The following is a 15,914-nucleotide window of genomic DNA, read 5'->3' as shown; positions in this document are numbered from 1 at the left end:
AAGGAAAAGGAAAAGGAAAAGGAAAAGGAAAAGGAAAAGGAAAAGGAGGATTAAGAAGAAAATTAGAAACACAAAAATGAAACTAAGGATATCTATTCATATTGTCTTCTCATATATTGATTCTTTACAGAATGCCATTGTTTCATTTCTGGTATTTCAGTCTTTTCTATTCTTTAATAAATTAAATATTTCCCTTGTTATTAACTCAAACTTGCGATTACACAGGTGTTTTTTAATTTTATATTCCCTTTAATTATAACAGCATGAAATCAGATTTCTTTTGCACTTCTCTCTGAGTACTCAGTAATGAAGAACTACCCTGTATAATTAAAATGAAATTATTCTGTGTTCTGAGACTGTTAGCCTTCATTACTGTCTGAAGCATGTCTTTAAAAACATGCTTATGTAAACAGCAAAGTTTTCTAAGGACACAGTTTTAGTGATATTTAGTCTATGAGGTTTTGCCTGTATGTCGTAAGGGATGGGGTAGAGAGTCAAGAGTAAATTTTAGATATGCTTGCAGCATTTTAAAGAACCATGGAGTGGTTTGGGTTGGAAAGGACCTTACAGATCATCTAGTTCCAGCCGTCCTGCCATGGGCAGGGAGCTTTCCACTAGATCAGCTTGCTCAAAACCCCACCCAACCTGGCCTTGAACAATTCCAGGGATGGCATATCCACAGTTTCTCTGGGCAGCTTGTTCCAGTGTCTTACCACCCTCATAGTGAAGAATTACTTCATCATATCTTATCTAAACCTACCCTCTTTCAGTTTGTAGCCATTGTCCCTTGTATTTCAATATGGCATTCTGCGTATTTCAAGCTTCCAAAAGTGTAAGTGTTCAATTTTAGCGTTATGAAAACTTCATTCTTTACATGGGTTTTCTGTCATCTTTGTTCAAAGAAAGAAAAACAATAAACCAATATTAAAAAATTGCACATGACAGTCTTAACCAACAGGTCTTTACACCCACAGCATTCAAGATGAACTGAAAAGAAAAAAAAGGAAGCAGAAATGAGACAAATCTTTTGCTCCAATCCAGCAAGATGTTTCAACACTTTGTTGCTCTCAGTTCAGCAAAGAAGACAACCTCACAGTACAGAGAGTGCCTACTCAGTATTAGGGGAGACTGCAATGCTTTGTTTCTGAAAACCTCATTCCTGCTGCACTCCCTGCCAGCCTTTCTTCCATGAGAATGCAGCCACAGACAGCATCCATCCCTGATGGGAAGAGCTTCTCTCCTGTCATGACCCATCAGTGCACGCCAGTAACCAGCATCCTCCCAGAATCAGCCTGAAAATTTTTATCCCTGGGGAGAAAAGAAAATATATTAGGCAGTGAAATATCTAAGGAGACACTTGAATGTGAAGCTATTTACTGAGGATGTGAAGGAAATGAGCAGAGAGAAGTTTGCCAAAACGGAGTTGGTTTCATTCACAGCAAGGAGCTGAATGACTTGGGGCAGCTCTGTGAGATCTGGGGGTCTTATTTCTTAGTTTGAAACTGTACAAACAGCAAAAATGCACCTGTGGCAAGCCCTGACCTCTGCAAGGTGTACAGGCTTGTGTCACATGTAGCGTTGCAGCTGCGGGGATAGACGAGGCTGTGTGCCTGGGTGTATTCTCCTCCTGTGGTGCTGCAGCTGGCTTCTCAGGTTGATGCATTACCAAAATCAGTTCCTCTGATACTGTAAATACTGGTGTTGTCATGGAGCCAGCACTACTTCTCTGAATATGAATTGTCATATTCATATTGTTTAACCCCAGCCAGAAACTAAATACCATGCTGCTGCTTGTTCCTGGCCCTGGTGGGATGGGGAGAAGATTTGGAAAGAGGTAAAAGCCGTGGGTTGAGATAAGAACAGTTTAGTAATTGAAAAAAATAATATAATAAGAAGAATATTAAGCGTAATGAAAAGGGAGACTACAAAGAGAGAGAGAGAGGGATAAAATGCAAGACAGATAAGTGAGCCCCAATACAAACACTGTTCTGTTCTTGTTCCAGGGTTATACATCTGTCTTTGGGGATTAAAACTAGTTTTTTCTCTGTATCATTGTATTTATTGTAACCTTTTTAGTAAATTGTAACTCTGACTTGTAATCTCTCTTGAGTTAGGTTCATTTCTCCCACCGATTTACTTTTAAACCAGCACATAATATATCTAAAGTCTAGAGAAACCCTCAACTCTACACTGTAGGGAGGGATGAAAGCTCAGTATACCTTAGGAAAATATTGTTAAAAGGAGATTTTGTTTAGAGTATGACTAAAGGAACAGATGAGCAGGGGAATCACCACATTTCTGTATGAGAACAGGTCCACAACAGACATCCAGGTAGGAACAAAAGTTATTGAGAGTCACTTACGTGTATGTTGAAGAGCTGAAAACACCCCCCCCAAATCAGTGCAGGATGGGTCTATGTAGTGCCTCCCAGAGCAAAAAAGACATCATCAGCCCAAGGGGACAACCTAATCTGAAACAGGATCTAAACAACATCTCCTGCATCTGGATAGGAAGTTGAAAACAAAATATCCATATTGAAAACAATATACTCACATCCAGCCCTCTCTTCAACCCCAAAAGCCCAAAGCATTGGCTGCCAGTACAGCAAATGCACCAACTCATCAGCTTATTTATTACCCTGGGGTAAGTAAATCTCCTGTGGAACCTGACCATGATTTCCGGGTTGAACTTTAGAGGCCTTTAGAGTCAAGTTTAATGAAAACTCTTCTACTCTACCGAGACACAGGCACAAACCCTTTGAAAGACATTTCTGTCTGGGAAGAAAAAAAGAGAACAAACTGGGAAGAAAAAAATTTCAAAAGATTTTGATAAGTTCAGTTTCCTGTAGAAATTAAAATCTTAGTAACCTTTTGTTAACTTTAAACAGCCTGTCATGTCAGGATCAATGGTGTACTGATGAAACTTTATGATTGATTTGCTCAGTGTATTTGAACACTTAATTGGATGGCAGGAGGAAGTCTTTGAAACTTTGCTATAGAAGACTGGTGAGTTGCCTTTACAGCCTAGTAAGCCAGAGACATAACATGAAATTTAATACAAGCTTTAAAACCCCCTTTGCAATTTTGCAATAAAAGATAAGGAATGAGTGAGGCTTGTGTAAGGTTGTTGTGAGGACAGAGGGTCTGAGAGGGACATACCAGAACTTTACTCATCAGTTGCCTCGTCCTGCATGGCTCAAAGAATTTCAAAACAAGCTATCTTCTGCTTTCTTGCCCTTGTAAAGGAGTTTGTGCCTGTACCGAGAATATGGACTGTGCTCCTCTGTTAAGATGATCACAGTACAATTCGTGGAATCTCAGTTTGCTATAAGATTGCAATGACTTTCTTTTTTAAGTCACAAAATTGAAGTCAGATGCTCATCAAGAGATCTGAATGCAACTGGCTTTTCAGCCCCTGTCCTGCATCTCCATTTTTCAGCAACAATAAAATAGCTACAAAAGAAATGACCTATAGTGAAGCTGATGATAGAAGAGCTTCAGGCAATACACAACACCACAATATCCATTAGGATAAGATACAGCATCCACAAGGTAAGGCAGAAGTGCTTCTCACAATGAAGAGATGGAATGTACAAAGTCTTACCTACTTGAAGTGCAACACAAGCATTTTTCACTCAAAAAAAAAATCCAATAAGATGAAAGGACGAGAGAGCTCCCACAGCAGGCCTGGGAGAGATGATTTGTTGGGTGTTTTCAATGTTATGCCAGAGTCTTGGGGAAGTAGGGAGGCCTGCAAAGAGGTTGTTTGCAGGCACAGACTGAGGTACCCAGTTCAGAAAAGGCTTTTCAGAGACAGCTGAAACACCCACAAAATTTAACACCCCCACAGAAGCAGCTCCTTTCTATTTCTATTTCCAGTACTCATGTGCGAGATGAGTTTAGACCTCCTAAAATGCTCGTTCAGCAATCTCTGAGGCAGTGAATGAGGGCTTGCCTACCTAGGAAAAGGGGAAAAACAAAAACCCTCAGGTGTGAAATGAAAGTGCATTAAGCAATCAGTACCAAGCCCCCCTGCCCATGGTGCCACTCTGCTTTGACACACTAATGGCCACTTCGTCCGACTTCATTGAAGAAAGTCAGCTTATCAAAAGCTTATTGAAGAAGAACTACTGCAGACCATTGCCACGCAGTCACATGCAAGCAGACAATGCCATAGCAAGCAGACAATCACTTACAGGAGGAAACCCTGCAGTGATGCACAGCCTAGCATATATGGCAAAGTTTCTCCTTTCTAACCCTCATCAAGAAGGACATAGAAAAATGCCCAAAACCAGTATTTCTCATTTTTCTTGAAACTGAAGAACTACTTGATTTCTCTAAGACATAACCCAGCTGCTGCCCCATGCTCTGATACCATGATAATTTTCATTTACAGTAAATGAAAGTGAGGGAAAATTTTGAACCTTCATTAGGATTAACTTGTAGGAATAGATACATTTCTGGAATAATTTGTAACGGAAAGTTAGAACTTGTTTTGCTAGGAAGGCTTTATGCCTAGGTGGTGGCTCTTTCTCAAAGGCAGTTTCAGTGCTTTCCCCCCGCCTTTCTCCCACATAGCAAGAGAAGTTCTAAGCCTTGATCTCTGGTATGCACATAGGTAACATATTTGCAGACATGTACAAGGCCTTCTTGGGCCAGAGAGAGTGGGGAAGGAGAGAGAGAAGATACAAAAAACCTTAGAAGAGGAGGGGCATTGCCTTTGCCCCTGAAAGTCCGATGCAAACTTCATCATAAAAAAGTGGTCCTTGCACCTGAAATAAATATTTTCTTTATCCTTCCACTGCCTTGGCATTCTTGGGAAGAATACCTGCATATGTTTTACCTTACAAACTTTATATCATTATTTTCTTCCTTCTTACCCTAATTAGGCATACTTACATGAGAATATCAGGGTGGTTGGGGTTTTTTTAGGTTACAGTTCGGTTTTTTGAACAGCTTTGTAGTCTTTTGAGGAGACTTCTTGAAGTTGTCTATACTGGAGATACCCTCAGGTGGTAAGAATATCACTGCTCCAAAATTCACTCTGGCTAAAAGGGCTGAGCAGAAAGCCATGCTTGAGTTACCAACTCCTAATGCAATTCAGACTGAAATAGATTGCAAGCATTTTGGCAGAAGACTTCTGACCCTTGATCTTAAGCCTGAAAAGCTTACCAGAGTACATGCCACAGAAAAACACCTTGAACCCTCCTGAAAAAGAAGAATTCTTCCAGCATGCTTTTAATGCTCACTGGTAGGTCCATAGAGCTGTTAAGGGTGTTCCTCAGATAAAAGAATGCTTTTAGCAACAAACAGCATGGCAGAAGTAGATACAAAATAAAACTGAACAAATTGAGGATGCAGGGAACAGTTACCCACTGACATGAAGAAATTAGATTTCTTTCCCTGTAAAAAAAACGTTATGAGCACCACAGTGCTCATTTCACTTATGTAGTAAAATTAATGTTTGGTCAACTTTCTGAAGAAGGAATAACCTGAGAAATGCAGAAGGATGGTAATTCATGGTGCTCTAAGAAAACATTTGATTTCATAGAATGAAAACTTAAAGGTTTCAAGCAACAAAGCTATCTGTGTTGGAAGTGGGATCAAGTAATTTTCATACGAGTATTGTTTATTTTTCAGAAACAAGACTACCCTGAGAGCTTCTTAGTTAATCATACTCTGGTGTTGTAGTGGGTTGGTTTCTTGGATTTTTTAGGCCTTCCTTAGCAACGGGGTCAGAAATCTAAGGAAGTATTCCATATCATTCCTTTCCGTAACACAACATATAAAAAGGCGCAGATAAGAGAGTTCACTCTCTTCTCTCTTCCGGTGGCTGAAGGTAACAGGTCTCTCTCGCAGACGGTCTTGCTTGTATAGGCCAGGGCCTGCTGCTCAGACCTGCCGTTATCTCTGGTCTCTCCGGGAGGCGTGGGGGAGTTGGCTGCTGCCTCGCACAGTTCTGCTGTCCCATTCAGGGAAGTAATTAATTCGTTTTTTGTATTTATTCACTAGCTCTGTAGTAACGGGTATATTTGGAGGATATTTGTTTTTAGTTCTTTTGTCCCTGCTTCCCCCTCCCTCTTCCCTGTTTCCCCCTCAGGAGCTCCCTGTTGTGTATAATATATTCAAATTGTATATATAATTGTAAATATATGAGATATATATATATATTTGATATAATTCCATTTCATTCGAACTTCTTTCAGTTTTTTTCCCTGTGGTTAGTTTTTTTTTCCCTCACTTGGGGAGAACAGGAGGGGGGACGAGACAGCTTGGACTTGGCAGGAGAGCCAGGCCAAACTGATACACACAATCCTATTGGGGGCTCATCCGGGATATTTTGGTTACGTTTGGCCTGTTTTGAAAACATTGCCCAGGAAGACAGCCAAGCTCGGGTTTGTTTTGTAAACAAATCTATTGTTTTGAGAACAAGTCCGGGAACACCGCCAGGGTCCGGGAAAACTGCCAAATGCAGTCTTTGTTTACAAAACAATTACCAGGAAAGCAGCCAAGAAAACTTTGTTTATATAAACAAGGGTTTGTTTGGGAACACGGAGAAAGAATAAAGGTAAACAATGGGAAGTGCTAGCTCTACCTTCTTCAGCCACTACCACAGGAGCTCTGTAGGTGGCCCTTACAATGACTCCAAAATCGGCATCGCCTGATGGTCCCATAGCACAAGGGTTCTCCTTTTAGAGGCCATTCTACCCATTTTCTTTCTGATTTTGGCAATGTTTGTGCCTGTCCTGGGCTATCTCATAGGGAAACATCTAGGCCCAGAGGATGAATGCTACCAAAACTTTTCTTTTCTTAATTTCGACATCAAAGGCCTGGTAAAGGAGATCCCCATGGTTACAATTGGCTCTAATTATTATCTAAATTGTGTTTCAACAATACTGTTATTGATGAAGGTAATGGAAGTGCTACTTAAGGTTGGAAGAATGGTGTTGTATTGCTTTCCCTGTTGTAGGAAAGATCACACCTCAAAGGGACTCGCTGGAACTTTGGAAAGGGCTGTGGACAGGCCAGTCCCTGGGTGGCATGAAGCCTGGGTAGATTTCGGTAAATTAATAGGATGTGTGTCACCTCCCATTAACTGGGAGTTCACACCAGAACAAATGTTTGATTCTGTTGTGATGGTCCACTGTTTAACAGAAGGGTGTTTTTCCTACAAGGATCCGAATATGTGATTCTCCGCCTTGTGCTGGGGCTTGGCTAGTGCTTATCGAGCTGCCATAGACCACTTTCAAAAGGTTAAGGCCGGGACTGGAGCTCAAACTATGCCACCCAAGACCGGTGATGTTCCTATTGATGCCGTAAAGTCCATCTGTTTTTTTCTTATTTTCCCAATTTTATAAGTTTTATCAGTAGTTAAGTAGTAGGAGTATATTTTAGAAGTAGCTATATTATATCCCTCACCATTTAGCACAATAATTTACACATTCCTCTACCCCATCACCCCATTCTATGTTCCCCATATCAATTCTACCCCTGAATTCCAGTAGAAAATGTTTAGTCTTTTGTCAAGGCAAGGCCTATGCTGTTTAGAGAACACTCATATCTTGGCCTGAACCACAGAACACGGTCAGAAACTATGTGACCGTGTACCCTTTGTGCTCTGAAGAAGATGAAGATGATGAAGAAAAGCTCCCAGACCCAATTCCCAGGGGGTGGGCCAGGGGGTGGACCAGGGCAAAAGCTACGGGATGGACAAAACTTGGATTGGTCGGGCAGTATTATAAATTGTAACACCTGAATACGGCCTGCGCGCGCATCTTGTGATATTTATGCCTAGGCACAAATTAAACCCTTTTCTTATCTCACCCTCAATTAACTGCTCCGGAGTTTTTTTTCCTCAGCACCTATTAGGCATCACTATTGAGTCTACCGGAAGTGAGGCCGAAACACAACTTAAAGTCAATACTGTTTCTACTAAGTCCACCAGAACTGGGACTCAAGCTAAAAACCGGAAAGTCATTGTTGCCCCTATAAAGAAGAAGAAGACGTGGGTAAGGGAGATCGTAGAACTTACAGACCCATCTCTGTGACTGGAACACACAGAAGAAGAAGAAGAAAGAGAAGAAGAAGAAGAAGAAGAAGAAGGAGCAGAAGGACCTATCCTATCCACTCAGGAAATAGCAGACGAAGGAGCGGCAGCAATGGACGAAAGAGCAGCAGCAATGGATAAAGGAGCAACTGCGAGAGAGGAAGAAGTGGCTGTGACTGAGGAAGGGGCGACTGCAAGAGAAGAAACAGCTGCCAGAGAGGAAGAAACGGTTGCAAGAGAAGGGGCATGACCAAAAGAACTAGGGGCACATCCAAAGGAGAATAGAGCAGTATCAACAGAAAAAAAGGCAACAGTACAAATGACCCATGGTATATTGTCACTCGATGATTTATATCCTGACTACACATTCAGTGTTTTGAAACACGCAAAGAAGGGGCCAAAGTGTTCCCCTCAACCTGAGGGAGAATTATCCCTACCCCTCCAGATCCAAACTTCTCTTGGAGGCATGGATGATTGGATGAGGCCCTTATCTCGGCACCTGAAAGACTACTCGCTACTTCCACCCACTGGGTATGGCGAACGACGTAGAAGTCCATCCCCACAGTATGAACAACATAGAAATACATCTCTGCGATGTGACCGATGTAGAAGCTCAATTCCCACGGCATGCCCAGCCCCCACCTCCACATGAGAGATACAGAGAGGAGGCAGGAGCGGTTCCACGTAAGAGCACAAGAGTAAAGAAGGAGTTGGAAAAGATTCTATGCGGGACAGATGGACAGGAAATAATGCAAGAAAGCGAAATTACACAATCACTGACCACAAGAGAGCTTCGAGATTTACGAAGAGATTACATTCACTTGCCTGGTGAACGAATCCTCACCTGGCTGGTGAGATGCTGGGACAGTTGGGTTAATAGTCACGTGATTGAAGGTCATGAAGCACAACAATTGGGATCCATTGCCCAAGACCGTGTCATAGAACAAGAAATGGGAAGGGAGAGAATGGTGTCCAGTCTTTGGATTCGAACCTCCATGCTGTGAGGGCGAGATACCCATTCAAGGAGTCTCTGACGAGCTCTCCAAGAAAGTGGAACACTGCGGAAGAAGGCATCCAATACCTACGGGAATTGGCCATGCTGGAGATCATCTATTCTGATCCAGACTATTATGACATCCAAGTTCCAGAGAGTGTCCCCTGCACGCAGCCTATGTGGAAAAAGGTAATTAAAGGTGCCCCTAAACCTTATACCTACTGATTAATAATGGCATATCATTCAAAGATGGATGAACCAAGCGTGGACACCATGTGTTCTTGGATGAGCATAGTGGAAAATCTGGAAGACTCCTCCGTTCCCCTATACCGACTCACCTACGATAGGGAAAGAATGGAGAGAGATTATGAATACTCCAGGTATGAGGACGACTCTAGAGACAGAGATGACAGACATTATAGAGATTACAGAGAAAGGCCAATGGAACAATCACGGTGGGATCGATGAAGATGCCCTCAACTAGACCTTGATCCTGGTCTCGGTCTCGCTCACGATCTCTGTCATTTACACGTCGAAGGAAAGAAAACCCTAAGCGTCAGTCACGTAACCAACTATGGGCCTACCTATGTAGCAAGGGAAAGAACATGAAGAAGTGGGGGGGTGAACCCACTTCCAAGCTCGAAGCTAGAGTGAGGGAGCTGAAACAAAAGGACACTGACAAGAAAGTTGTCTACATGGTAGATACAGACTTAGAAAAGAAACTGCGATCACCGAAACACAAGAAGATGCAGGTCTGCTTCAACAATGACAAAAAAGCCTCTAAGAAACCAAAGTCAGTCCTACAACGAATCCTCTGATCAGGACCAGTAGAGAGGCCCTGCCTTCTGCCAGGAGAAGGAAAGAGACCAAGAAGATAATCGGGTTTACTGGGCTGTGTGGGTTCGATGTCCTGGCACATCGGATCCTCAGAGATACCGGGCCTTGATAGATGCTGGAGCCCAGTGTACTCTAATGCCTTTGGAGCATAAGAGTACCGAGACCATTTCTATTTCTGGAGTGACAGGAGGGTCTCAAGAGTTGTCAGTGGTAGAGGCCGACATAAGCTTGAGAGGAGACCAATGGGAAAAGCATTCCATTGTGACGGGGCCAGAAGCCCCTTGCATCCTTGTTATGGTCTACTGAAGAAGAGGATACTTCAAGGACCCGAAGGGCTACCTGTGGGCTTTTGGTGTAGCCACGGTGATTGAAGAGGAGTCCAAGCAATTGTCTGCCCTTCCTGGCCTCTCAGAAGACCCTTCCATAGTGGGACTACTACGAGTCAAAGATCAAGAAGTGCCAATAGCCACGACAACCGTACACAGACGACAGTATCGGACGAATCGAGATGCTGTGATCCCCATCCACAAAATGATTTGGAAGTTGGAGAGCCAAGGGGTGGTCAGCAGAACCCATTCACCCTTCAACAGCCCCATCTGGCCTGTACGTAAGTCCGATGGAGAATGGAGACTGACTATGTACTATCGTGGCTTAAATGAAGTCACGCCACTGTTGAGTGCTGCCACGCCAGATGTGTTGGAGCTCCAGTATGAGCTGGAGTCCAAGACAGCAAAGTGGTATACACCACCATCAACATTGCCAACCCGTTTTCTCCATTCCCTTAGCAGCAGAGTGCAGGCCACAGTTTGCTTTCACCTGGAGGGGCATTCAGTACATCTGGAATTGACTGCCCCAGGGGTGGAAGCACAGTCCAATCATTTGCCATGGACTGATTCAGGCCACACTAGAGAAAGGTAAAGCCCCAGAACATATCCAGTACATTGATGACATCACTGTATAGGGGGACACAGTAGAAGAAGTTTTCAAGAAAGGACAGAAGATCATCCAGATTCTCCTCGAGACCGGTTTCGCCATCAAGAAGAATAAGGTCAAGGGACTCGCCCGAGAGATCCAGTTCCTAGGGGTGAAATGGCAAGATGGATGATGCCAGATGCCAACAGACATAATCAACAAGATTGTAGCAATGGCTCCACCAACAAAAAAGAAAGAAACCCAAGCTTTTCTGGGAGCCATAGGCTTCTGGAGGACACCCCAGAGTACAGCCAGATTGTGAGCCCTCTTTACTTTGTGACCCGTAAAAAGAACAACTTCCAATGGGGTCCTGAACAACAACAAGCTTTCAGGCAGATTAAGCAAGAGATTGCACATGCCGTGGCTCTTGGACCAGTCAGGACAGGACCAGATGTAAAGAATGTACTCTACACTGCAGCTGGAGATAAAGGTCCCTCCAGAAGCCTCTGGCAAAAAGTGCCTGGTGAAATGCGAGGGTGACCACTGGGTTTCTGGAGCCAAAGCTACAGAGGTTCTGAGGCCAATTATACTCCTGTGGAGAAGGAAATCTTAGCGGTATATGAAGGTATACGAGCAACTTCAGAGGTAATTGGTACCAAAGCACAGCTCTTCCCGGCACCCTGATTACCAGTGTTGAGCTGGATGTTCAAAGGGAAGGTGCCCTCTACGCACCACGCCACCAATGCCACGTGGAGCAAGTGGGTTGCTTTGATTACGCAATGTGTCCGAATTGGGAACTCAAATCGCCCTGGCATTTCGGAAATTATAATTAATTGTCCTGAAGGTGGGAACTTCAGTCTGGCAGATGAAGAAGAGCCACTGAATCGAGCTGAAGAAGCTCCACCATATAATCAGCTGCCAGATGGAGAGACACGCTGTGCCCTTTTCACCGATGGTTCCTACCGTATTGTAGGGAGGAGCTGGAAGTGGAAAGCAGCTGTTTGGAGTCCCACCCGACGAGTGGCAGAAGCCACTGAAAGTAAAGGCAAATAGAGTCAGTTTGCGGAACTCAAAGCTGTCCAATTGGCCCTAGATATCACAGAAAGAGAAGGATGGCCAAGGCTCTACCTGTACACCGACTCCTGGATGATAGCCAATGCCCTATGGGGATGGCTAGACCAGTGGAAAAAGATGAATTGGAGGCGTAGAGGAAAACCCATCCAGGCTGCTGATCTGTGGCAAGACATCGCTGCCAGAGTGAAGAAACTGAATGTGAGAGTCCGGCATGTAGATGCCCATGTGCCCAAGACTCAAGCTAATGAAGAACGTGCTAATAACAGACAGGCAGACCGAGCTGCACAGGTCAAGGTATCACAAGTAGACCTAGACTGGCAGCAGAAGGGAGAATTGTTCCTAGCTTGATGGGCCCATGATGCTTCAGGCCATTAGGGCTGAGATGCCACCTATAGATGGGCACAAGACCAAGGGGTGAATTTAACCATGGATACTATCTCTCAAGTTATCCGTGACTGTGAAACCTGTGCCAGGCAAAAAGGCTGAAGCCCCTGTGGTATGGTGGACACTGGGAGAAGTATAAGTATGGGGAGGCTTGGCAGGTTGATTATATCACATTGCCACAGACCCACCAAGGTAAACGCTATGTGCTTACCATGGTGGAAGCAACCGCAGGATGGCTAGAGACATATTCAGTAACGCATGCACAGCCCAAAATACTATTCTGGGTCTCTAGAAACAGGTCCTGTGGAGACATGGCACTCCAGAGTGGATTGAGTCAGACAACGGAACTCATTTCAAGAACAGTCTAGCGGCCACGTGGGCACGGCAGCATGGTATTGAATGGGTATATCACATTCCATATCATGCATTCACTGCAGAAAAAGTAGAAAGGTGTAATGGACTGTTGAAGACAACTCTAAAGGCACTAGGTGGGGGAACTTGCAAAAATTGGGATAAGCTCTTAGCCAAGGCCACCTGGCTAGTTAACACTAGAGGCTCTGTCAATCGAGCTGGCCCTGCCCAAGTAGAATCCCTCCACACTGTAGATGGAGACAAAGTTCCAGCAATCCATCTGAGAGGTATGTTAGGTAAAGCCGTTTGGATTACTCCTCCCTCAGGCCAAGACAAACCCATTCATGGGATTGTTTTCACTCAAGGGCCTGGAAATACCTGGTGGGTTACGAAGAAGGATGGAGAGATCTAGTGTGTGCCTCAGGGAAACCTAACCTTGGGGAAAAACTAATTTTGTGCCTTAAGTTGTGTTTTACAAGAGACCAGAAAGACCCCCCCGGCCGCACCGCGTGTTTGGGGCAGTCCCGGCCGGCGCAGGGACCCCCTCGTCCACGCCGCGTGTTTGGGGCAGTCCCGGCCGGCGCAGGGACCACCCCGGCCGTGCCGCGTGCGCTCCGCACACGCGGTTCAGTCCTGCGGCCGCGGCAGGTGGCCGGGGGGAGCGGGAGGGAGGGCGAGCCTTGCTGTCGGGTGCTGAGCTCCGTGGAGGAGGAGAGAGCAGCTTCAGAGCACACAGAGGTTTGCAGTTCCAGGTCTGGGGGGGTACGGGGGGGGAAGGGGAGGGGGGGAGGGGAGGGGATCGGGGGGGGGAGGGGGGGCGGGCGGGGGGGAGGGGAAGGGGGGACGGGGGGGGAGGAGAGGAGAAGGGAGGGGTGTCAAGAGGGCCATGGGGGGTCCTCCGACTGACAGGAGGGAGATCGGGGCAATCCTGTATGAAGTGTCACAGGTGAGAAGTGTGCCTGAAGATATGTGGTAACACAGTGGAGGAACGATAAGGTCAGGGTGGATAGTGGGGTTCCTTTAGTGTGATGGGGGTCCCAGCTAGGCTGGGGCCTTGTAAGACACCCCAGACTTGGATGGGTATGGGGGCCAGAATGGTTGGTTTGTTTAGTTTGTCTGTTTGTTCTTGGCTCACCTGCGGCTAATGCCCAGGTTTGACATGTTCTGGATGTATTTGCTTTGCTCTGTCACGTCCTGAAAGGGTGGATAGGTCAAAGGGTTGTTCCTGGGTATCTCCTTGAGATTGCATATAGATAGGTGATAGCAAAGTAGGAAATGAAAGACTTGCCCAAATTGTTCTAACAGGTACGTAGCCTGTCTACCCCTATGTGGTTGCGAGCTATGCTGGCGATGGTACATGCCTTCAGTAGGGTCACCCATGCCAGACAGGTCAAAACCATAGGGCCAGATACAATACATTCCTGGGCAGGATGAGCTTGTTAGCCTTCTGGCAGTCATCCTAGGAGAAGGACAACTCTAATCCCAAACCCGGGCAGATGGAGCTCGCTTAGCCCTGTAAGGCCATCCATCTAAGAGAAGGTCACTCTAATCAAACCTATGTCCTGAGGACCTCACTGCCTCCGTCCAAGCTCGCTCGGCCCTGGCAGATGAACCTTAGGATTAAAGGGTGGGTTCAGTTCCACGCATACTGCATCTCACCTAAAAATCCATTGCGCAGGCTTGAAGGCTTTACCCACATGCAAAAAGTCCTGTAGCAACGGGCGAGGGTCAAAACGGCAGGTGAAAGGTGCACTGGGAGCCGCAGACCCAACCCTGCATGCAGGCGGTTCAGGATATTGGTCATTTGAGACTGACGGAGATGACAGTCTCTTGGGGCAACACCCTGAACGACCAAGCAGCCTTTTCAAGGACAGCACTGCTTGCTCCACTCGGAGAGGGGCCTAGAAAAGGTGGCCTAAACATCTCCACCTTCACCCGGTTGGTTAACTGCAGACCAACGGGCATCTTCTTCCAATGCGGTCGCACAAAGAGCAAAAGACAAAGGCATGCACCTGCCTCTAAAGGTGTACCTAAATTAACTCTAGCATGCTGGAACATCAGAATCATGCTCGATTCTGCGGACAGCAGACGTCCTGAGCGACATTCTGCCCTAATTGCCCATGAACTGGCTCGTCTCAACATCGACATTGCTGCTCTCAGTGAAGTTCTCCTTCATGAGGAAGGCAGCCTCAGTGGTGCCAGTGATGCCTGCTGAGCTGGTGCTACGAAAAAAATTCAGGAGCCGTAAGCTGTGGTGAGATAAGAAAGGGTTTAATTATGCCAAGGCAATAGAGATGTTACACGGCGCGCGCCGGGCTGTGCCCGGGATGTTACATTTATAACAATATTTGGCCAATCTTAAGTGTGTCCACCCTATAACTTTTGGCCTGGTCCACCCCCTGGCCCGCCTCTTGGAATTGGGTCTGGGGTGCTTTTTGGGACCCTCTCTTCATCATTCTTCTTCTTCTTCAGGGTACAAAGAGCAGGGTGACCCAGTTCTTTGACTCTGTCCTGCGGTTTAGGCCAAGATATAAGCGTTCTCCAAACAAGACAGGTTTGCCTTGACTAAGAGACTAAACATCATCTGCTGAATATGGGAATAGGGTTGATATAGGGAGTATGGAATGGGGTGAAAGGATTAAAGAATGTATAAACTAAGGGATACTACGGGGAGGAGGGAGAAAGGGTTTCTAAAATCTACTTCTATTACTTATAAAATTTATAAGGTAGAAAAATAAGAAAATCATTATGGGCTTAAGGCATCACCAGTTACACACTCTTTTGGTCAGGTAAGCCCAGAACCGAAAACCATCTCTCAGGAGTCGGCTTCATGGTCAAAAACTCCATTGTCCCTAAACTCGAAAATCTGCCGACAGGTCACTCTGACCACATTATCTCCCTATGCCTTCCACTCCACAACAACCAACACGTTGTCCTCTTTAGTATATATGCCCCAACTCTCCAAGCTGACCCTGCCGAAAAGGATAAATTTTACACTGAGCTGCGCCTCCTTACCCAAAAGGTGCCTGCAGAGGATAAGATCATTATCCTTGGTGATTTCAACGCCAGAGTAGGTAAGAATTTTGAAGCCTGGAAAGGAATATTAGGCAAGCATGGTGTTGGAAACTGCAACGATAATGGTTGACTTCTGTTAGAATTCTGTGTGGAGCAACAGTTTACCATCACTAATACTATCTTTCAGCAGAAAAACAGTCTGAAGACAACCTGGATGCACCCCAGATCTAAACATTGGCACCTCATCGATTATGTCTTGATGCGACGGAGGGATGTCCGTGATGTCCACCATACCCGCGTG

General features: G+C 45.3%; 1 long non-coding RNA gene across 1 annotated transcript in view; it reads right to left on the bottom strand.

Annotated features, from left to right (window-relative positions):
* The window catches only part of LOC113963112, an 18,372-nt gene extending 2,768 nt beyond the window's left edge, over positions 1-15,604 (bottom strand). The window contains exons 1-2 of the long non-coding RNA XR_003532648.1: positions 15,365-15,604; positions 14,174-14,176 (exon numbers count right to left, since the gene is read on the bottom strand). This is a non-coding gene — a long non-coding RNA (uncharacterized LOC113963112). The remainder of the gene's footprint in view (positions 1-14,173; positions 14,177-15,364) is intronic.
* Positions 15,605-15,914: the final 310 nt, after the last annotated feature.

This window comes from Neopelma chrysocephalum, unplaced genomic scaffold (assembly GCF_003984885.1).
Source record: "Neopelma chrysocephalum unplaced genomic scaffold, ASM398488v2 Primary Assembly neopelma1_22, whole genome shotgun sequence".
Taxonomy (NCBI): domain Eukaryota; kingdom Metazoa; phylum Chordata; class Aves; order Passeriformes; family Pipridae; genus Neopelma; species Neopelma chrysocephalum.
Note: the sequence above shows the minus strand (reverse complement) of the source record. Positions and strands in the feature narration are given on the sequence as shown.